The sequence below is a fragment of the Tamandua tetradactyla genome, chromosome 2, assembly GCF_023851605.1.
Source record: "Tamandua tetradactyla isolate mTamTet1 chromosome 2, mTamTet1.pri, whole genome shotgun sequence".
In the NCBI taxonomy this organism is placed as follows: domain Eukaryota; kingdom Metazoa; phylum Chordata; class Mammalia; order Pilosa; family Myrmecophagidae; genus Tamandua; species Tamandua tetradactyla.
Window position 1 is genome coordinate 56,834,956 of NC_135328.1, and position 24,670 is coordinate 56,859,625.

General features: G+C 43.5%; 1 long non-coding RNA gene across 2 annotated transcripts; it reads right to left on the minus strand.

The window, feature by feature from the left end:
* Positions 1 to 1,421: 1,421 nt before the first annotated feature.
* On the minus strand, positions 1,422 to 12,778 carry LOC143660271 (uncharacterized). 2 transcript variants are annotated; one of them, XR_013163912.1, is made up of 3 exons: positions 12,764 to 12,778; positions 7,370 to 7,650; positions 1,422 to 1,883 (listed from the first exon to the last, which is right to left on the minus strand). It is a non-coding gene; the product is annotated as an uncharacterized LOC143660271 (long non-coding RNA). The 2 variants fall into 2 exon arrangements; XR_013163910.1 differs by lacking the exon at positions 12,764 to 12,778 and having other exon boundaries at positions 7,370 to 7,694.
* Between the last annotated feature and the right edge of the window lie 11,892 nt (positions 12,779 to 24,670).

Below are 24,670 nucleotides of genomic sequence, written 5' to 3' on the forward strand. Positions count from 1 at the left end.
CCAGAATTTTTATTGTGGTCTCATTACATAGGCATGATTGGTTGAATAATTGCCTATACAGTTGAACTCCAGCCCCAGCTCTGCTCCCCTCCAGAGGTTGGGTGGGCCCTATGAAGATATGACACGGCTCAATGCTCCAACCCTCTAATCAAATGGTTGGTCTTCCCAGCATGGCCAGCCCCCACCCTAAGACTGCAGTGTAGCTTTTCTCAGCCTGAATCATCCTGTTAGCATCAACTATTAAGGTGTGGCCTGAGACCCACAGTCAATACAAAAGACTCTCCTATAGCAGGAAATTAAAAAATTTAAAGACAGTTCCAGCCAAGTTCTTTATTATACAACCTATGGCTTCTGTGTGGATCATGCTCTGGGTGTTGTGCCAAGTCACAGGACCTTAAAGCTGAAATAAAGGGCAAATAAAATGCATAGGATCACCTAGAGATTTTGTTAAAACAGATTCTAACTCAGGAAGAATGGAATGAGGCCTGTTTTGTTTTGTTTTTTCTTTAAACTTTTTATTGTGAAACAATTTCAAACTTATCGGACAATTGCAAAAATAATACGAACTCCTGTATAGAGAACTCCAACCTACCCCGCCCTTGCCAAGATACCCAGATCCACCAATTTTAAAATTGGGGGGCCTGAGATTTTGCACTTCTAGAAAAGCTTCCAGGTGACACTGTGCTGTTTGTTCACAGACCCACACTTTGACTATCAAGGGAATGAAATCTATTTGGGGCCTGGTTACCAATGAGTGCTGTGAATTTATAGACAACCTTCTGTGTTCTTAGGTTTTCATTGTGCCATGCCTGTCCCAACCCCCTCCACCCTCACAACTCCCCCGACACACACACACACACACACTTGGATGAATTAGGAGATGCCTGTGTCCTTAAGTGGAAGCATGGATCATCTGTAGATGGGTCTTGGGTCTGAGGATGATGGACAGGCAGCCCCTGTTCCTACGGTAAGCATAAAGTGACACATCCATCACAGGGTTATGTTCAGCCTACAGTCCTGGAATGCTGTGCTCAGCTCTGTGAGAGGGTCAGTGGTGAACTACAGGGCATCAAGAGTCAGATGACAAGACAGGGAGAGGACCAATAATGGGAGGACCCAATGGCTGAAGGATTTGGGGCATTTGTCGTGGATGAGATCAGGCTCAATGTCACGGTCACCTCCAAGTCTCTGAGGGGCTGTCACAAGACAAACGGGGCAGTTATGATCTGTGGGACCTGGGGGCTTAGCTAGAACAAATCAACAGATTGGACCCACAGCATGCGAGATCTCATTTCACTGTTCAAAACAGGTCCCAAAAGGCAAGCTACCCAAATAAGGGATGAGCTAACTTGGATGGTGCTTGTTGTGGACTAAAAGTGAGTCCTTGCCCAATACACATAGTCAGTTAAGTGACACCGGAATTTTGAGAAGATGATAAAATTGTATTTAGCAAAGGCTGGCCCCGTTAAGACAGGATACTCCTCAGATCTGTCTCCCCGACCAGAAGTGAGGGATTTTTATGTGACTAGACAAAGGGAGGTGGGAATAGAGATATCAGGGACGTCAACACATAATGATGGGCTAGTAAACAAACATTCAAACTGAGGATTCCAAGTTATGTGTGGTCATTGGCTGAACAAGCATTCAAATTAAGGATTGCAGTTTAGCTGTTACTACTGATGAGTTCTCTATTTTGAAGAGTGGACCGGTGACATTGCCAGTACTTGTAATGGTCGGACCTCTTGCTTTCTTTTTGGGTCTGGTGTTTCTCTTTCCAGTTGTCGCTCCTCCCTGTTTACTTCTTTTGCAGGGTATACTAGGTTCCAGGGACACCTCAATTTCAGTCTTCATATTTGGGGCATGCTTCATCAGTTTCATCAGTTCTGTGGGGAAAGAAGAAAACGGGAACTTGTCCTAGGGTTAGGCAAATTCTTCAACAATCTTAAGAGAGGGAAGCTAGAGCTTTAATAAGTTAGTAAAGGAGGGGCTATTCTAGTGAGTTAGCACCCTGAGGTTCCAGTCAGTGAGCGCCTCCTCCCCAGAGCTGAGCAAGCTTGTTTTAAATAGTGGAAGATTGAATGGGATGACCTCTGAGTCCTGTGAGTCTCACCCACTCATTCACCTCAAGGGACCCCAAATATTGTGGTGAGCCAAGAAACTCGGCCGCCCTCAAAGGACCCCAGAACCACCCCCTGTTGTTATTCCTCTGGGTAAATGGTCAAGTGCTGATCACATTTTCACATTGTCTTGTTCCCATTTATGGCTTTTTCCCGGCTGTACACACTTCCAAGAAACCCCACACTGAGCTGGGAATCAGGAGTCATGGCCTGGGCCCCTGTCCCCATTTGGTTCTGTGAACTGGAGAATGTTGGCCTTCAGTTTTCCCATCTGTTTTGACCTTAAACTTCACACCCTGATTCATTGCCAAATATGACAAGTAGAAGTCGGCTCAGGATGAGGACCATCGGGGTTTACTGGTAAAACCCCAGGGCCTAAAGCACAGTAGGTGCCCAACAAGTAGCTGATGAATTGAATTGTGCTCAGAACGACCAAGGTGGGCCAGAACAGGGAGAGAGAGGAGAGGGAAAACCATGAAGGAGCCCATGAACAACGACAACGAATCAAGGTCAGGAGGGCCAGGCCTGGCACAGACACACTTCCCGGGGACTACCCACATAACAAAAAACACCCTGTGACAGCCGACCCATCTGAACTAAATGCCCCCACCTGTGCGGGTCATCTGCTGAGAAGGATGGAACCAATCAACCAACCCAAATGCACCATCTATCACCAGGCACCACCCTGGAGAGAAGAGGGGGTAAAAGAAGACGCCCTGAACCAGGAAGAGGGAGGAGGAATAGGTAAAGCTAATCTATAAAAGCAGATGGCTGGCCACGGTGGCTCAGTGGCAGAGTTCTCGCCTGCCATGCTAGAGATCCGGGTTCGATTCTCAGTGTCTGCCCATGCCAAAAAAAAAAAAAGCAAATAGCCACGCATTCCCTATTGCCTTTTGTCTCCCTTACCTATGTCTTTACCAGCATGTCTGTATGTACTCTTTCATATATCCTCAATAAATTTTCTGCCTACTAGCTCTATCTGTGCTGTGCTCTTGAATTCCTTCTCACAGCATGGCCAAGAACCTTTAAGCTGAAATCAGGCAACACAACAACTGGGACTGTTGGACTGAAGTGAACTGAATTGAATTGAATTCACAAGTTTTGATGCACTGAGCAGAAGGTTGGTGCTAGACGAAATGTATAAACCATTTAGTCCAAGCCTCACATGCCTTGCCCTTCCTTCCCTACTCTACCTTCATATTCTACTGATGGCAAAAAGGCGGCCTAAGTCGGTTCTCTCACTCCTCATAGAAAACACTGTCTCTGCAACATCTTACCTGAGCTAAAAAGTTGTAACTCTGCTTTCAAACCAGCCTACTCCCTGGAGCTCCAGATCTGTTTGGCCTTCTGCCCGCCAACACTCTTACAATTATTCCAGAGGTACCACAAAACCAACCCATCCTACCTCCTCCCACCCTGCCCTTTCACCAAATTTCTGTCTCAGTGAGTAGCATTTATGTGCCCCCAGTCCCTTCATCAAGAAGCTTGGGGTCATCATGGACTTCCTCAATGTTTTAAAAATCTATGTTGATTCCTGAGGGTAGGAAGCAATGAATGATTTCTGGGTTTATTATTTTTAAATGAGTAATAAACTCAATTGTGCAAGTGTAGAAAAATAATTTTAAAAGGACACAGTGCTGAATTGATCAGAAAGTGCACCTTTCAGCAAAGCACACCAATATTTGCTGAAATGGCTCAATTACAAATTCCACACTCATCACAGTTTTTTTCCAGAATCCCTTCCCATTGGTTGGCCTTGCTGTCAGCCAAGCTGGATCATGCTTTCCTGCCTAGGAGAGGGAGAATCTATCAGAAGGCTACAGAGAGGCTGTGAAGTAGACTGGTGGCTCAGGAGACCTGGAGCCTTCTTTCCCCAGCTCCTCCAGGAAGGGGATTAGAACATCAGAAGGAGATACCTGAGCCTCATGATTCAGTATGTGGGACCCTCAAATGTGCATCTTTAACAGGTTTCCCAAGTGATTCTGATGTGGTTGGTTTGCCAGCACCATGTGGAAAAGCGTCCAACTACAGCATCCCTAGGGGTTCTTCTAGGGCTGAGACCAAGAAATGGAGGGCAGAGGCCCTCCTGCCTGAAACGCAGAATAGAAATTGGCTCTTGTCCAGCCTCAGTGAGCCACCACAACCACAATTATGTGGTGCCCCAACACCACATAATCCTGATGCTGGGGTCAGCTGGGCTCAGGACCAAGTTAAAGAACAGACAAGCAGGGCTGCTTGCTGCCTGGGTGGTCACTTATAAGAGGCACTAAAATATTCCTGGAAATGTAACAAAATGTATTTCCCAGGATGCTCCTCAAAGATAGAACTGTGCATGGCTGGAAACAATTCCCTGACAACCCACTCGGTCTGGTAACAAGAGCTAGTTCCTGAAACGCCTTCTAAGGAGGGGGCTATAACCACCAGTGCTCCTGCTGGCAAGCAACAGAAACTGACTCGGGCTGACATAAGCAGAAAATATTTAGTGAAAGCACAGGGCATCCGGGCAGGAGCCAGGACCACAGCCAAAATGCCACCACAGGATAAAATAAATAAAACACAAAAGAGTTACCATGGCTAAAAAATTTAAAATGGAGTTGGGCAGTCATCCTGGAGGTTAGGCTAAGGTAAATCTCAAGAGAATATAAAATCCTACCAAAATATGCAAAGCCTCAAGCAACAATGTTCCTCAAAATCTGAAGGACATCCGGAAACCATAAACAAACCACAAGATGCAAAACTCAGTACATTATCTAAGCTCAAGGACAATTAGCATACCCCAAATATCCACCAACCGCACACGCATGCAAAAGCTACCACACAGCCAGAGTGTCAAGGACACCAGACGTAGCCACAGCTCACACAGCACTGCTGTGGACACTGAACACTGGACACTGCCACCCATCCCTCTGCCACGGCAGTTACAGGAGGCTGGGTGTGGCTGCTACACCAGGATGGAGCCTCCTTGGGTCTCTAGAGTGGCGGGAGGTGATTTTCTCATTGCCTGAACCCTAGCTGCAAGGGAGGCCTGAAAAGTGAGTGTCCAGTCTTTTCTCCTTCTATGGTGAGAGTCAGGGTCTCCTTCAGGCCAAACATAGGCAGGCTATTCAGATGCCAGGAGGCCTCCCAAAGGACACATATCTACTACAGGAAAATCAGACATTACCTACAGGGCTCTGGACTTGCAGAGTGGAATAATCAAGTTTAGGGCCAGAACAAAATAATTTAGGATGATAAAAAGAGGGTTAATGTTGCCATCGGCTATCCCTGCTCTCTAGGCAAATGTCAAGGCTTTCCTCTTGGAGCTGAGATCAACTGTTAACCTGCCAAGGCTACCTCTGTGTCTTGGTTAGACCCTGGCCAGCCATTCCCTGATCCTGAGTTCTACTGGGTGGGGTCAGAAGGGATGACTAAGACCCTGATAAGGTCTAAGCCTCTCTGTGTGGGTATACAGCTTGGAAATGAGCTGGCTTTGACAATTACAGTGTGCGATCTGGAGAATATAAGAAGATTAGGGATGCTGTGATGCTGCAACCATAAAGAGAATGTAAGGACTGTTACACTTAAATTTGTGCCACATGCACACCTACCCTCCAAGGGCCCCCTGGGACTGCGGATGGCACACTTGTACAGCGATTTGCTCTCTCCCTCTGTTGTTGACTTTCACTGGCCCACACCCAATCATTTTGCAGGCAATATTCCTGAGGCCCCGAGAGTACCAGGTGCCCTTCTCTGGCAAAAGTCTAAAACCGCAGGGATCCAGGGAGGAGCAGACGTATTCCTCATTCAAGGTGCAGGGGAAGGCCAGCTTAGATGTCTAGGGGTCTATGGCAATCAGCTTTTGCCAAGTTTTGCTGCAAGATGTCCCTAACATTTTAGTAACACACAGCAAACATTTATTTCTGGCTCCCATCCATCTTTTTTGTGGATCCGCTTTGGCTCTGCTCCACACCATCTTCATTCTAAGGCCCCATCTGAATGAGAAGAATTTCTTGTGGCCTCATGTCGAACGTGAAAGAACAACAATGGAGATATGAGATGGCTCTTAAAGCATTTAGGCAGTACAGGCATATGTCATTTTCCCTCACTTTTCATTGGCTAAAGCAAGAAAAGCAGCCAAATCTGATCTCAGTGGGGTGTGGAATGTATGATATTTTCCAAGCAGGACAGAAAATAATGGGCAACAAAAGTGCAATCCACCAAAGAGCCACCCCATGGAGAGCCACAGCGGACAGGCCCCTGTTCCGAGCCTCCTGCTCCTCTGACCCACGTGTCCTCCAGGCTCACCCCTCAGCTATCCTGTTCCTCCTGCTCCTTCCACACTTTCCCTGGGGTTTGGCCCCACAGTCCTAGTCCCACTTTACAGATGAGGAGCCTGAGGGCCACAGAGGAGACCCAGACCGCTAAACTCCTCCCTGAAGTCCTTTCCCAGACAAATGGCTCCATATCTCCCAACCCTCTTCCTTGTATCCCTCAGACATAATTGCTCTTTATGGAGCCCCTGCTGCATGTCTGCTATCTGCCCATTTGCCGCTCCCTTAGTCTCCCAATCACTACGGCAGCCAGTGATTATGTCCTTTTCATTGATGGGGAAACTGAGGTTTACAAGGTGAATGACTCGCCCAGGTCATAGGCAAGAAGATGGGAGCCTCTCAAGCCAGTGTCCTGTCAGCTCACGCCCGGCCCAGGCTCATTGCCACTCATCATGTCACCCAAGGACAGGACCTCACAGCCACTGGACTGTTCCCCTCCCCACAAGCTCTGACAGATCTTTAATTCAGATCCACAGAGCCCTTCAGCTCAGTCACCAGCCACAGAAATGAGGATGAATGCGGCTGTCAGTGGCTTCCTGCCTCTTTGTTTTTTAATTTTCTTGGAGTTGGGCAGCAGAGATGGCAGGAGAGGAGGCAGATGGCTCAGCATGACAGATGGGATCCCATCTAGTGACACAAGGACAAGACGAGGAGAAAGCGTGGGAGAGCGTGCATGCATGGGCCCCTGTGTTGGGACAGCTGCGCTCTGGCCAGCCTGCCAGCCTCCGTCCGGGGCACTGGGGTGGGGACTCATAGGCCGGGGCTGCAGTGGGACACGGAGGCCCGGGGAGGGAAGAGTCAGCTAAGGGTCACCCTGTGAGCCATTCTCAGGGCTGAGACTAGAAGGAGCAGGCTTGACTCCACACCACCCTAACTGCCATCTCCGCCATCAGGATGGTGGGTGATGATGTGACCCTACCCCGCATCCTCACAGAGTCCTACCTTCAGTCTCCCACTCAGCCATGCTGCAGACGCTGGAGGCAGGAGTGCTGCATGAGGAGAACTTCTCAAGGGTGTGAGCAATTGAGTGCAGCCCCAGGAGTCAGCCCTCGACTGGGGGGGAGGTGGGTAGGAGAGGGGACCTTCCATCCCACCTCTGTCCCAACCTCTTGTGAAGGACAGCCGGCAGCAGAGAGAGATACGACAGAGTCTCACCATGTCAGAGTTCTCACTGCTAAAACACTGCCAGGGCCGGCAGAGCTTTAGGACTTCTCGCTGTCCACCTGGTTATATAAGGGAAGGAAAACACCATTGTTTACATGCACCACTGTACTCAAAGAGTAGTGGAGCTTGGGAGATAAAAGAGCCTTTTGTTCTCCCAGTACAACTCAGCCAGGTAAAGGTGGCCTGTGGCAGGGGCTGGACGAGGCTCCAGCCCAGTAGAGTGAGGATTTGGAATTCCCAGGCACAATCAGGGTGGGAGGTGTGAGGAAGGGAGAGGAAGCCTAGAGTTTGCAATGGCAAAGCGTAACTTTTGTTCTGTTTGGGGGAGGTTTGCTTGTTTTTGCAGGAACAGTGAAAAGGGCCACGTTTTATATTTCATTAATGATATAGAAAATAAACGACACTGGTGAGATAAAAAGGATGATCCAGAAACAAAACTAACTCAGAGCCAACTGTGACCACGAGGAATGAAATCCCCCTGGGAACGTGCAGAAATCATGGGGAGCACTAGACTTTCTTTAGAATAGGGGTTTGGAGTTTGAGTCAATCTTATCATCTTATCCTATCCTAAAAGGTTGCGTTTGGAATATAGTATTATAAAAGTCATTTTGTAAGAGAAAGAAGGAGAGAAAAGTGGAGATGGGGAACCTGCTTTCTCCAGGAGCATCTGACTCAAAAGCAGGGGGGATCTGAGGAAGAGCAGGGAATAAAGGACCTGTCCCCATATTCCAGTTTCTCCTGCCCTAATCCCGTGTAATCCTCGCCGTCATCCTGGAGCCTGGAGGCTCTGCGTATGCAGAAAGAGACTCAGGCGAAGTTACTCCAGGGTGAAGAAGGAAGATCCAGCACTCAAACTTAGACCTGTCAACCCCAAACGTCAGCTGTTTCTTCTTCTGTGAAACCTGGTTTTACTTGGACATGCGAAGCTTGAAGGTAGGGTAAGGTCTTCATCTTCGTGGATGGCAGTTGTCCTCACTTGCTCCATGTGAGCCACATGGGCCCTTGTCATTTCTAGAAATCCCAGGGCTGCGGTACTGGGGGCGAAACACAGAGGTGCTGCCCCCCCACCCCAGACCAGCAGACAAGACCTTAACTGCAGAGCCCGAGAGGTATGAGCATTTCAAGTCCAAAGCCGGATGATCCCACAGGAGGACCATCCTAACAGGCTGAGAAATTGAGGCATAGGGGATCGGGGGATATACAAATCTTGGGGTTTCCTGGAGTGTAAGGATTACTGTATCTATTTGCTGAGTATTCTAAAACCAGATCCTGCAGAGCCAGGGAATCCGAAGATGAACTAGGCAGGATTCCTCATCCCCACATACATATCAGTCAGGATTTTGGCAGGAAATAAAAATCCATTCAATGAAGAGCCTTTAACGAATGGACCACTTCCAGGGGTGTGAGCGGGATGTTGAGGTGCCCAGGGACTAGCATCAGTGGAATGCCTTTCCACCCCAAGGCCTGAAGGAGGGAAAGAAATGGTGAGAGCTGAAGCTGCAGAGGGACCACCTGGTAGGAGGATCAATAGAGGGACCCCAATCTTGCCAGAGATGCAGTGCCAAAGCAGGGCAGGGAGGCAGCAGGGAAGAAATGTGCTGACTTCTCTCTCCCTCTTCCCCCTGATTTCCTGTGGTGTCTTCCAATGGCTGGACCTAACCAGAAGCCACAAGGCAAGAGAAACCAGGAGGTGCTGTCCCGCCCTGAGGTACAGAGCAGGAGAGAAAGTTGGAGGATGAATCTGGGAGGGAATGACAAATGGAGAAGATGAGTGCTTCCCCAGGATAAATCTGGCCCTGTCACTGTGGGATTGTCAACGCCTTCCTGACCAAAAAGGGGAAAGGATGTGTAATAAAATAAGGTGTCAGTGGCCAAGAGAGATCAAATGGAGTCAAGAGGCTATTCTGGAGGCTGCTCTGATGCAAGCTTCAGTTAGACAGTGCTAATTGCCATGGTTTGCCAAACCCCAACCAACATCACTCCTGTTCACTCTTAAGAACACCCAGGCCCAAACTGAGGCTCTATAAAAGTTTCATGCACTAAGTCTGATTTCCTGGAACCTATAATTTCCAGAAGGTTCCTAGGCCAGATAAATCTTGAAACCCAGAGGGACCAATCTCTCCAAGATTATCAGGTAATTACATCCTCCTATCCTTTAGTGTGGACACCATTTCTCAAAGTGAAAAAGTCAGAACGGGCATTGCCTAAAGGTCCCTATAGACTGGAAGAAGGATCAAAGGAGAAGGAAGAGGTATAATAGAGAAAATAGGATTTAACGAATGAGAGTGACTGCGGAATCACTATATACAATCACTATTCTACCTCCAGCGTTTTGGAGCAGCTAGAAGGAAAAATTTGAAATAGTGGAAAGGTAACCCATAACAAACTCTGAAATCTGTAACTACTTGTTGAAGTGTACTTTGAAAATTATTGCTTTTTCTGTGTATATATGTTACACTTCACAATAGAAAAATGTTCTGTTTTGTGTTGTTTTTTTTTTTTTTTTTGAAAAAGACAAACAGATCTTTGCCTTCTCCTGAGCTTTTCTCCTTTCCGCTTAGTCCTGCCCCATTCTGGGACTAGCTAAAAGAATTCAAAATCATTCTCAGAAAGCGGAACTAATTTGAAACCTCTTTTAAGTCACTGAAAGAGGCACAGATGAACTTCTCTCTGAGATGACTCAGAGAGCAGGGGAGGGGGTGTGAATGAGGAATCTGATTGTCACCCTCCAAGAGACAATGCTGCAAAGACTTGGTGCTCTTCATTAGATTAGCAGAACCACATAAACACCAGCCAGAGCTGGTCTGTACTCAGCATGGATTCAGAAAACCCAATATTATTGCAAATCTGTTCTAGTTTGCTAGCTGCCTGAATGCAATACACCAGAAATGGAACGGCTTTTAAAAAGGGGAATTTATTAAGTTGCAAGTTTTCAGTTCCAAAGTAGTAAAAATGCCCAAATTAAAGCAAGTCTATAGAAATGTCCAAATTAAGGAACCAACAAGAGGTTACTTTCACTTAAGAAAGGCTGATGAAGTTCAGGCTTTCTCTTTCAACTGGAAAGGCATATGGCGAACATGGGGATGTCTGCTAGCTTTTTCTCCAGCTTTCTTGTCTCATGAAACTATCCGGGGCCATTTTCCTTCTTCATCTCCAAAGGTCTCTGGCTGCGTGGGCTCTCATGGTTCTCCTGGCTCTGTTGCTTTTGCCAAAATGATTCCCAGTGAGCAACCCCACCTTGAGTGGGTGGAGACATCTCCGTGGAACTCATCTAATCAAAAATTACCACCCACAATTGTGTGGGTCATATCTCCATGGGAACAATCATAAAGCTCCCAGCCAGCAGTATTGAACGAGGATAAAAAGACATGGCTTTTCTGGGGTCCACCACAGATTCAATCGGGCACACTAGCCATCCTATCGTTTTCACACTCTGTTCTCCAGTCAGTAGTTCCCAACACATTTGCTATCCAAATCTCCATCTCTCTACCAAAACACTTTACGTCCTTCAATACCTAACTCAAGTGGCATCACCATCATTCATTCATTCATTCAAAGGCTATTTTTGAAGCCTACTTTGTGCCAGTACAATTTGTGGACACTGGAGCTACAAAATGGCCAAGGCGGCCCTGGCCACTGTCCCTGGGGAGGCTTTCTCCTTCCTTGCCCCTGAACTGCATCAACTCTCCCACCTCTGACCTCTCCCAAAGCATGCTGCTCTGATAACCCTATCACACTTGACTTTCAAGGATGGTCACATCAATCAGTGTCTAATCCTCTGCACGAGAATGCCAGTCCCTGAAAGACTGAGACTGACCTTTCCTGGGCTCTAAATTAACCATCGCAGCAGCACCATACACAGTAGATGTAAATGTAGCAACTATCTTTCAACCTGATAAGTGGTAACACTTAACCTCAGCCTCTTCATCCATATAATGGGAGACATTATCTAGGGTTTTCTAGGTCCAATTCTCTGAGCTGATGAATGCAAAAGCACTTTGCAAATTAAACCTCCAAGTACCAGAAGGGAAGAAGCGTTTATCACTACCACTGCCCCAGAGCACTTAGCCAAAAAGGAGCCCATCCAGCCCTTCTCAGGGGCTGCGGCGACCCCCACGTGATAAACTAGTGCTGAGGAATCTACCCTGAACCCTCATCACCACCCCGCATCCCTCCCTGCGGTTAAAAGACAGGTCAATTACCCACAGCTCATTTGTAATCATTACAGTCGTTGTCTGGAATTTTCCTAGCTGATTGCTTGGGTTAAAAGCCCTCTTGGGTGGAAGGGACTGTTAGGGCTTGAGAGCTCCTTTTGTCTGCAAGCCCCATGCAGATCCTCCTTGAAGCCAGGGAATGGGGTGCCGTCTGCCCTTAGTATCTAGCGGCTTTATGGAGCCTTAGAGGTGTCCTGGGATGACTGGTGACGGAGGAGCTCAGGAGGCAATCTTATGATGGAAAAGGACCCCTGGAAATTTTCATTAAGTTGATGGGTATCGCCCATATTTCATCGTCACCAAGGCAGATTTTCTCACTCTTTTGACATGAAAACAGACAGGTGGGGCCGTTTTGATTTGAGCTGCTTGGTTTCTTCCCCAGGGAAGCTGCTTCCTCCGGCTTGCATGATAATTGAATTTCGTGGTTGGAATCTTCCACGTACTTCTCAATTAAGGGATGTGTAGAGGCAGCAAGATTTTTCAGGTGTTGATCTATGATTGTCGCTCTTTTTTTTTTTTTAACCTTTAAATTAATCTTAATTTCTGCCAGCTCTAAATCTGGCTTTGCTAAATAGCATTATTCTGATTTAAATGGTCTAATCTGTTTGCTGCAAACTGGGTACAGCTGAAAATCGTGTATGCAAGAGCCTCCCTCATTAATCACAGCTGACAAGAAGTCGGAAATCAAGAGGCAAAATTGTCTCCGAAGGCAGAGTGGGGAAGGAGTGGGAGAAGCAGCCAACTGGCTTTCAATCAGGGGTAGCAACTGGGAGGCTGGCTCGTCCCAGCTCTAGCTGTGTTGTTCCAGGTAAGTCCCTGCCCTCTATGGGCTTCAGTTTCTTCCTCTGTAAACACACAAACTAAAGGATGTGGGAGTTGGGAAGCAAATGAGGTGAGTCCTCGGGGACCTCAATATGACACCCCACCCCCAACAGAAAAAAAAAGCCACAAGAATTACCTCTTGGTATTTAAAGGCACAGCTGTCATCTATGGACTCTGGAGGGCACTAAGGGAAGCTACTGTCTCAAGGACTTTTCCACACATGTTCCAAAGTGAGGGCAGCGGGACGGTTTTAGACAGGAGCAGAACAAATAATGCAGTGACACAGGACAGCTGTGACCCTTTCAGGACGTGGACCTTCTGAGCACCTTGAGGAGAAGGGCTCAGTCTGATACAGGCATGTGTTGAACACTTCCGTAACAATCTCCCAGGTACACAGAGGGAGCAGCCTTCGGCTCAGCTCCGCTGTCGGGCAGGCAATCCAGTTAGAGTCCAGCACCCGTTGTGTGAGTTTTCTTTGTGTTTTTTCCACATAGGGTAGAGGTTGTTTCCTTTTAAGATACACTTATTAAGAAGCTTCTTTGAAAGAATATGAAGTTAAAATGCAGAAGCTATGTGGATATGGCAAAAATTAAGAGTAGCATAGGAATGTCTATTTCGCAGTCCCTGGATAAATATTTATCTCATGCCCGCTGGAGCCAGACGATGTTCTGGTGCCAGGGAGACAGAGGCGAGAAAGACCTTGAGGTCCTTGGCCCCTTCCTTCCCAGTTTCCTGAGCGTGCAGGCCACTCGTCCAGCCCCCAGCTCCAGCAGGGTCACTGCACAGGGACCGGCAACCTCAGACCCCTCGGATCCCAGTGTTCTCACATTCTACACAGTCAGTCTGGTGACCAAATGCCTTGGTTTGCCTGGACTTAAGGGAGTTCTTGGGACAACACTTTCAGTTTTAAAAATGGGACTGACCTGGGCAAAACGAGACAAATTGGTCCTCTTACTGCCCAGCTACCCCATCTTGAAGCAAAGCTACCCACTGCCCCTCGAGGTCCTCCACCCCAGTGCTGCAACTGCAGGACACACACACACACACACACACACACACACACACACACGCGCGCGCGCATGCACACACACACACACACGCCCCGCCCCACTGACTGGCACCCATCCAAATTCTGGTCTCTGCTTTGCACCACCTGTCACAGTCTGTTATAAGCCCCCCTTGTCCTACCCCCACTCCCCTCAGGAGCCATTTCACACATCCCCTCTCTCCCCAAACCCCAGACACCACCCTCCACAGAGGAATTTGCTCTAGCAGAGCATCACCCTCCCTTCCTGCCTCACTCGCCTCACCTCCCATTGAACCTACAGGCCGGAGAACTTACCCCGTGCCCCAGGTCTGAAGGAGGAGGAGACTAGTGCCCCTTGGCTCACCCTCCCTGCCCCCCAGCCTCAGCCTGCTGGCAGCCACTCCCTCCCTGTTGTCACCTTCCCCTCAGCTTATTAACAGGCTTGCAACCCTCCCCCATCCAACTGCCGCACTCTGCCCCTCCTCCTGTTCCCATCCACTCTCTCTAAGGAGTTGTCTCCACTATCAGCCTTCACTTCCTCACCTTGGAGTCACTCACTCCTCCACCCCCTGCACTTGGGCTTCTGCCTCATCTGAAAACCTCTCTTCTGCATATCTAATTGCCTATTAATTGCCAAATCAGTGGACACTCAATGTCCTTTGTTCTGAGTATTTTAAAGACATTAGCACATCTGAGCAAGCACTATGTGTATTGTTAAAATAAAATGACACAACAATCTAGGGACATAGGTATTATTTACCTTCCATTTTATAGCTGAGGAAATTGAAGAACAGAGAGGTTAAGTAACTTGTCAAAGGTTGCACAGCTACATGCGGCAGCTCTGAGGTTCAGTCCATGCAGATGGCTGAAAAGTGTGTGTTCCTCACACTCCCCTCCTGTACTTCTTTGCTACCTTTGCACGTGGCATTCATTGACTTCTTCAAAATCTTTGTATTCCTAGCACCCAGAGCACAGCCTGACAATCAGAGGGTGTTCAACAAATGTTTGTGGGCTCACTTGACTGAACACCTAGGGCATGCTCCTGCCCTCAGGGAACTCATAGTCTAGGAACTGTGATCAGACAGGAGCAGTTGGAGTGCTGGATGCTCCATGAAATGTGCTCAGAAGGCTCTGGAGGGTCTGAAGAGCAGTGGATGACCACAGCAGTGATGAAGCAGTAACTGTCAGCAGTGGTCACATGGTATTGAATACTAATATGCACCAGGAACTATGCTAAGTAGTTTATACATTATCTCATGGAATCTCCAAAATAATTCTGTGAGGGCAGTAACATTTTTAAGCCCATTTTACAGATCATGAAACTCAAGTTTAGAGAGGCCCCCAGGAAAAGATTGCTGATAAGTGGTGGAGTGCTGGTTTGGGGGGTGGGTGTCTGGGAAGGTTTTCCAGAGGAGGTGACACCTATTGGGTTTTGAAGCATGGGTAAGAATCATGATGAACATGATTCCAGGAAGAGGAACAAGCAGTGTTCACACAGGCTTGGAAGCCTTCAGGGAGCATCGACCCCTCCAGAAACTTAGATTGCCTAGGCTAGCTAGAAGTCAGAGATTGAGAGGAGGAGTAGGGAGAAGTGAGGCTTAGAAGAGAGGCAGGAAGAGATGGAGGGGAGCCAGGCAGGTCAGCTTCAGCATGGCATAATGGCTCTCAAACTGGAGTGCATCAAATTGCCAAACCACAATCTTGAGTCTCATCCCCATATCATCTGAATCAGTAGACCTAGAATAAAGTTTGGGAATATGGTTTTCTCTCTCTCTCTCTCTTTTTAGTATATACCTTATTAAAGTTGAAATATTTTTCTCTAAAAGTACTTTATGAAATATAATTCACATACAATAAACTGTAGATACTTAAAGTTTGCAGTTGGATAAGTTTTAACATTTGTGTACCTATGAAACCATTGCCATAGTCAAGACAGAAACTCCACTATCCTCAAAGCTTTCCGTATTCTCTTTGCTTATTCTCCTTCCCGCACTGCCCTGCCCCCATCATCACTGATCTACTTTCTGTTACTACAGATTAGTTTGCATTTTCTAAAATTTTATACAAATAGAATCATTCAATATATATTCCTCTCTGTCTGGCTTCTTTCACTCAGCACGATTATTTTGAGATTCGTCCGTGTTGTCTGTTCATTCCTTTGTGTTCAGTAGTCTCCCATGGTGTGGATGGGGAATACAACTTCACCTTCATCAGCGTCTCCAGGTTGCAGCCTTCCCTACTCAGTTCACTTGCTAATCCCCACAGTGGTGTGAGCCAATTCCTATAATAAAACTCTTAAACAAATATGTATGGAGAAACTTACTAATACATAGGGCTTGTGCATTTTCATGTGAAGTTCAGAATTGGTATGTCATGTTGAAAACACTTCAAAGATAAGAATAGAAGGGAATTTCCTCAACATGATAAAGGGAATATGTGGAAAAAAAAACAGCTAACATCATCCTAAATGGGGAAAAACTGAAAACTTTCCCCCTAAGATCAGGAACAAGACAAAGATGTCCACTATCACCATTGTTATTCACCATCGTGTTGGAAGTTCTAGCCAGAGCAATTAGACAAGAAAAAGAAATACAAGGCACCAAAATTGGAAAGGAAAAAGTAAAACTCTCACTGTTTGCAGATGATATGATACTGTATGTTGAAAACCACAAAAAAATCCACAGCAAAACTACTAGAGCTAATAAATGAGTACAGCAAAGTGGCAGGTTACAAGATCAACACTCAAAAATCTATTGTGTTTCTATACACTAGTAATGAACAATCTGAGGGGCAAATCAAGAAAAAATTACCATTTACAGTTGCAGTCAAAAGAATAAAATATTTAGGAATAAATTTAACTAAAGAGACAAAAGACCTATACAAAGAAAACTACAAGAAATTGTTCAAAGAAATCACAGAAAACCTAAACAAATGGAAGGGCATACCATGCTCATGGATTGGAAGACTAAATATAGTTAAGATGTCAATTCTACCTAAATTGATTTACGGATTCAATGCAATGCCATTTAAAATCCCAAAAAATAGGAAAACCAATAACCAAGTTTATCTGGAAGGGCAGGGTGCCCCAAATAGCTAAAAGTATCCTGAGAAAGGAATATGAAGTCAGAGGTCTCATACCACCTGACTATAAGGCGTATTATGAAACTTTAAGGCACATTATGGTCAAAACAGCATGGTACTGGCATGAAGATAGATAATTGACCAATGGAATCGAATAAAGTGTTCAGATATAGACCCTCTCATCTATGGACAATTGATCTTTGATAAGGCAGTCGAGCCAACTCACCTGGGACAGAGCAGTCTCTTCAATAAATGGTGCCTAGAGAACTGAATATCCACATGCCAAAGAATGAAAGAGGATCCATATCTCACACCCTATACAAAAATTAACTCAAAATAGATCAAAGACCTAAACATTAGATCTAAGACCATAAAACTGTTAGAAGAAAATGTAGGGAAATATCTTATAAATCTTAAGGTAGGAGACGGTTTCCTAGACCTTACACCCAAAGCACAAGCATTGAAGAAATAAATAAATAAATAAATGGGAACTCCTCAAAATTAAACACTTTTGCACATCAAAGAACTTCATCAAGAAAGTAAAAAGACAGCCTACACAATGGAAGACAATATTTGGAAATGATATATCAGATAAAGGTCTAGTATCCAGAATATATAAAGAGATTGTTCAACTCAACAACAAAAAGACAGACAACCCAATTACAAAATGGGCAAGAGACTTGAAAAACATATGTGTTTTTGTTTTTAATTTAATATAAATTACACAGTTAGATGTTTGACTGTCAAACAACTCTGCATTTTGGGAAGGAATCCCACTGATTCAGGATGCATTATCCTTTTAATCTATTGTTGGATTTGATCTATGTTCATGAGGGAATGTTGATCTGTAAGTTTCTTTTCTTATAATATCTTTGCTTTGGGTATCAGGGTAACACTGGCCTTATAGAATGAGTTGGGAAGTATTTCCTTTTTCACCACTTTTTGGAAAAGTTTGTGTTGAATTGGTATTATGTCTTCCTACAATGTTTTGTAGAATTTATTAGTAAAGCCATCTTGGCCTTGAGTTGTCTTTGTGGGAAAATGTCTAGCTAAATATTCAGGGGTTTTTTGTTTTAATAACTATAGGGTTACTCCGGCTAACTATTTCTACATGAGTGAATTTGGGTAGTTTGTGCATTTCAGAATTTTTCCCTTTTTTTCCAAATTGTTTCATTTATTCACATAAACATGTTCATAATACTTCCTTATTACCCTTTTATTATCTGCAAAATCTATAATAATATTGCCTGTCTCATTCCTGATATTGGAAAATATTCTTCTCCTTTTTTGTATCCTAATCAGTCTGTCTGAAGATTTATCATTCTAGTTGATCTTCTCAAAGAATTAGCTTTTAGTTTCATTCATTTTCTCTTTTATTTTTCCATTTCATAAATTTTCACTTTGGTCTCTATTATTTCCTTTCTTCAGCTTATTTGGGTTTCATTTGCTATCATTTTATAGTTTTTTAAAGTGACTTGAGACCTTTCTTCTTTTCTCATATAGTCATTTAGTGGTATAAATTTCTGCATAAGTACTCCTTAAGTGGCATTCTATGAATTCCGATGTTGCATTTTCATTTCAGTCTTTTGAAAATGTGTTCTAATTTTGGTTGTTTTTCCCCCTTTACTATGTTTTTCTTTTACTATGGCTAGTTGGAAATATGCTCTCAAATATTTAGAAATTTTACGGAGATATTTCTGTTATTGGTTTCTAATTTAATTCCATTGTGCCCTGAGAACATACTATGTATGATGGGAATCATTTTAAAAATTTGAGACTTGTTTTACAGCCCAGAATAAGATTATCTCAGTGAATGTGCTGTATGTACTTGAAAAGAAAGTCTATTCTGCTGTTGTTGGGTGATCAATAAATGCCTTTTGGGTCAAGTTGCTTGATGATATTGTTCAGGTCTTCTAGATTCCTGTGGATATTCTGTCTATTCAGTCTATCCATTTTTTGAGAGCGGGTTATTGAAAATTTCCAGCAATAATTGTGGCCTTTTCTATTTCTCCTTCCAGTTATATCAGCTTTTACTTCATGTATTTTCAAGCTTAATTTTTAGGTGCATAAACATTTAGAATGATGTCTTCTTGATAAGGTGACCTCTTTATCATATGATAAAACTTCTTAATCGCTAGTATTATTCTTTACTCTGAAATCTACCTTGTTTGATATTAATATAGCCATTCTAGCTTTCTTTTGACTAGCATTAATATGGTATATCTTTTCATTTATTTACTTTTAACCTACTTATGTGTTTCGAATGTGTTTCTTATAGGCAGCACATAACTGGGTCTTGCTTTTTTATCTCAGTCTATCTCTGACTTTTAATTGGGGGTATTTAAACCATTTACAATTAATGTAGTTGTTGATATGGTTAGGTTTAAATCTCTCATTTTGCTATTTGTTTTCTATTTAACCCCATTGTTTTTTTGTTCCCCTTTTCTACTTTTCTCACCTTCTTTTGAGTAAGTATTTTTATCATTCCATTTATATCCTTTGTTGGCTTCTTAGCTATAACTGTTTTGTCATTTTAGTTTTTAGTGATTGCTTTAAGATTTGAAGAATACATTTTTAATTTATCATAGTCTACCTTCAAGTGATATACCACCTCATGTATAGGATAAGAGCCTTAGAATGGTATACTATACAGTAGTTTACAATATATTCAAAAGTATACTTTCTTTTTCCAACTATTATGCTATTGTCATACATTTTGCTTTTATGTATATTATAAATCCCATATAATATTGCAATTAATTTTATTTAGTCAATTATATTTTAGAGAATTTTAAATAATATTAAAAACTTTTATTTTTGTAGTTTTCTGTGTACAGATCCCTTGTGTCCCTGATTACGTTTATTCCTAGATACTTGATTCTTTTAGTTGCTATTTTGAGCGGATTTTTTTCCTTACTTGTCTCATCAGTTAGGTCATTGCTTGTGTATAGAAACTTTACTGATTTTTGTGCATTAATCTTGTATCCTGCCACTTTGCTGAACTTGTTTATTAGCTCAGGAAGCATTGTCTTATATTTCTTAGAATTGTCCAAGTTTGGTATCTTGTCATTGTAAATAATGAAAGTTTTATTTATTCCTTTCTAATTTGGATGCTTTTTATTTCTTCTTCCTGCTTGATTGCTCTAGCTGGAAATTCTAGTATAATGTTGAATGATAGTGGTAACAGAGGGTATCCTTGTTTCATTCCTGATCTTAGGGGAAAGGCTTTTAGTCTCTCATTACTGAGTACTATGCTGGCTATGGGTTTTTCATATATGCCCTTTGTTCTAGTTTACTAGCTGCCAGAATGAAATATACCAGAAACAAAATGGCTTTTAAAAAGTATGTTCTAGTTTGCTAGCTGCCAGAATGCAACACACCAGGGACAGACTGGCTTTTAATAAAAGGGGATTTATTTCATTAGTTCTTCAGAGGAAAGGCAGCTAACTTTCAACTGAGGTTCTTTCTTACATGAGAAGGTACAGGGTGGTCTCTGTTGGCCTTATCTCCAGGCCTCTCATTCCAATAACTTCCCTGGGGTGATTTCTTTCTGCACCTTCAAAGGCCTGGGCTGAGCTGCGAGTGCTGAGATGAAGTATGCTGAGCTGCTTGGACTGTGCTACGTTGCACTCTCTCATTTAAGCACCAGCCAATTAAGTCAAACATCATTCATTGCAGCAGGCACACCTCCTAGCTGACTGCAGATGTAATCAGCAACAGATGAGGTTCACGTACCATTGGCTTTTGTCCACAGCAACAGAACTAGGTGCCTTTACCTGACCAAGTTGACAACTGAATCTAACTATCACAAAGGGAAATTTAATAAGTTGCTGGTTTACAGTTCTAAGGCCAAGAAAATGTCCCAATTAAAATGAGTCTATAGAAATGTCCAATCACAGGCACCCAGGGAAAGATACCTCGGCTCAAGAAGGCCGGTGAAGTTCAGGGTTGCTCTCTCAAGTGAGAAGGTACATGGTGAGCACAGTCAGGGCTTCTCTCTCAGCTGGAAGGGTACATGGTGAACACAGCATCATCTGCTAGCTTTCTCTCCTGGCTTCCGGTTTCATGAAGCTCCCCGGGAGGCATTTTACTTCTTCATCTCCAAAGGTCACTGGCTGGTGGACTCTGCTTCTTGTGGCTGTGTCATTCTGCTCTGCTCTCTCTGAATCTCCTTCGTTCTCAAAAATGTTTCCTCTTTTATAGGACTCCAGAAACTTATCAAGACCCACCCAAATGGGTGGAGACACGTCGTCACCTAATCCAGTTTAACAACCACTCTTGATTGGGTTACATCTCCAGGAAGATGATCTAATTACAGATTCAAACATGCAGTATTGAATAGGGATTATTCTGCCTTTGCAAAATGGGATTTTGATTAAAACACGACTTTTCTAGGAGACATGCATCCTTTCTAACCAGCACACCCTTTATCATATTGAGAAAGTTTCCTTTGATTCCTATCTTTGGAAGCATTTTTATCAGAAAAGTATGCTGAATTTTGTCAAATGTTTTTCAGCATCAATCAAAATGATTATGTGATTTTTCCCTTTTGATTTTTTAATGTGCTGTATTACATTGATTGGTTTTCTTGTGTTGAACCACCCTTGCATTCCTGGTTGTTTTAGTTTGTATGCTGCTAGAATGCAATATACCAGAAACAGAGAAGCTTTTTAAAAAGAAATTTATTAAGTTGTAAGTTTACAGTTCTAAGGCCGTGAAAACGTCCAACCTAAGGCATCCAGGAAAAGATACCTTGATTCAAGAAAAGCTGATTGGTCCAGAATACCTCTGTCAGCTGTAAAGGCACATGGCAATGTCTGCTAGCTTTCTCTCCTGGCTTCTCATTTCATAAGGATTCCCCAGGGGTGTACTCTTTCTGCATCTTCAAAGATCTCTGGCTATGTGACTCTCTTGGCTCTAAAGCTTTTTTCAAAAAATGGTTCCCTCTTAAGCCCCACCTTGAGTGGGTGGAGACTCATCTCCATGGAAACCATCTAATCTAAAGTTACCACCATAACTAGATGGGTCACATCTCCATGGAAACAATATAAAGCTCCCACCCAGCAATATTGAATGAGGATAAAAGGATGTGGCTTTTCTGGGGTACATGATAGCTTCAAACCAGCACTGGTTGAAACCCCACTTGGTTATGGCGTATAATTTTTTAATGTTCATTGGTTTCAATTTGCTAGTATTTTGCTGAGAATTTTTGCATCTATATTCATCAGGGAGATTGGCCTGTAGTTTTCCTTTCTTGTAGCATCTTTATCTGGTTTTGCTATTAGAGTGATGATAGCTTCATAAAATGAGTTAGGTAGTGTTCCTTTTTCCACAATTTTTTGGAAGAGTTTGAGCAGGATTCATGTTCATTCCTTTTGAAATGCTTGTTAAATTTCCCCTATGAAGCCATCTGGCCCTGGGCTTTTCTTTGTAGGAACATTTTTTATGACTAATTGAATTTCTTTACTTATGATTGGTTCGTTAAAATCTTCTTTTCTGGGGCAGGCCACGGTGGCTCAGCAGGCAAGAACACTTACCTGCCATGCCAGAGGACCTGGGTTCGATTCCCGGTGCCTGCCCATGTATTTAAAAAAAAAAAATCTTCTTTTTGTTCTGGTGTCAGTAGGTTGTTTGTGTGTTTCTAGGAATTTGTGCATTTCATCTAAGTTGTCTAGTTTGTTGGCTAATATTTGTTCATAGTATTCTCTTATAATTTTTTTTATTTCTTCAGAGTCCATGATAATGACCCCCTTCTTATTTCTGATTTTGTTTATTTACATCCTCTCACTATTTTGTTGTCTATAATTCAGAGTGTTGATCATTGCACAACTAAGTAAGGATAATCTGAGACATGGATTTTTAGCTTTTGACATTCTCCATGATGCCCAATGGATGGAGGTGGCTGAAGGATACATTGACTGAGAAGTAGAATGGTGAACTGTGGTGTACACATATGATGGAATATCGTGCAGCTACAGAAAGGAACAAAGCTGTAAGGTAATGACATGGGGACATTATGCGTTGTAAAATAAGCCAGAAACAAAAGAACAAATATGGTGTGGTCTCTTTCAAAAAATGCTAATGAGAAAAATGAGGACTAGATTATAAGCTCTTATAGCACTCACCTTTAGGCCAGATATAAATTTTATTTCTAGATTTTGATATGCTATGCTTTATATGTATAACCTGATGTGCTGGTTTGAAAGGATTTATGTACCCTAGGAAAGCCATGTTTTAATCCTAATCAATCTTGTGAGAGCAATGGTTTATTCTAATCCCTAACCAGTATTATCAGTTGGAAACTTAATTAGGTTATCTCCATGGAGATGTGACTCAATCAATTGAGGGTGTTAAACTTGATTAAATGGAGACATGTCTCCACCCATTCTACCTGGGTCTTTATTAGTTTACTGGAATCCTATAAAAGAGGAGACATTTCAGAAAGAGTTTCTTTTGAGAACAAGGAGAGCGCTGCAGAACTAAGACAGAATGGTGAAGGAACCACGCAGAGTCCACAGCCAGCGACCTTCAGAGATGAAGAAGGAGAATGCTGCCCAGGAGCTTCATGAAGCAAGAGGCCCATGAGGAAGTTCATAGACACTGCCATGTTTGCAACATGCCTTTCCAGTAGAAAGAGAAACCCTGAACTTCATTGGCCTTCCTGAACCAAGGTATCTTTCCCTGGATGCCTTAATTTGGACATTTTTATAGACTTACTTTAATTGGGACATTTTCTCAGCTTTAGAACTGCAGACTAGCAACTTATTAAATTCCCCTTTTTAAAAAGCCATTCCATTTCTCATATATTGCATTCCAGCAGCTAGTGAACTAGAACACCTGGTAACTCCCTGGAACTTTGGGTACCAGTGTGATACCTAAGACTCAGAGTTGGAGTTCTGCAGCTCTGAAAATCAGCATTGCTACATACAACAAATGTTAAAGAAACCAAAAAATTAGATATCAGAATGAAGTCAGTCTGGTCGGGACTAAGTCAGAATACAGGGTAAAGGATGACATTATCTGTATTTTAAAACTTCCCCTACTGTATGAGACCAAAGGAAGAGAGGTTTATTTTGTCCAAAACCTAAATGTTCTGTAGCACATAATCTAACTCAACCTGTCCAGATAGCTCATTTAAACAATCCAAACACATGAACACAGGATGGGAATGAGGGCTTGCAATTCTATATAGCTTTATGTGATACCCAGACACATCCCAGAGTAGGTTGGGCAGATAATTCTAAAATATTGGCAAAGTCCCTTGAGGGACTGGAGACAAAATATAGAACTATTGAACCTTGCCACTGGGGAAATACCTGATGGTATCTCAAACATTAGGAACTCCCATTCAGTAGGTCAAACACTTGATCTTGAGGCTTCTTCTTGTGAAGCTTATTTCTCTAGTAGAGAAGCTAAGCCTAACTATAGTCATGCCTTAGAGTTTCTTTCAGAAAACATCTTTTGTTGCACAGATGTGGACTTTCTCTAAGGCCAACTCTGCAAGTAAAATCATTGCCCTCCCCCTCTGTGGACATGACATCCAGGGGTAAAGTCTCCCTGGCAACATGGGACATGACTCCCAGCGATGACCCTCGCCCTGGCACCTTGGGATTGACTATGCCTTCCTGACCAAAAAGGGGAAGAAATGTAACAAAATAAGGCATCAGTGGCTAAGAGATTCCAAATAGAGTGGAGAGGCTATTCTGGAGGCTACTCTTTTGCAAACTTTAGCTAGATACTGCTGATTACCATGGTTTGCCAAACCCCAACCAAAACCATTCCTATTAACCCTAAAGAACACTAGGGCTCTATATAAGAGTCCATAAAAGTTTCACCTCCTAAGATTACTTTCCAGAAACCTATAACCTCCAGATGGTTCCTAGGCCAGATAAGTCCTGAAACCCAGGGGACCAGCCTTTCTAAGAACATCAACTA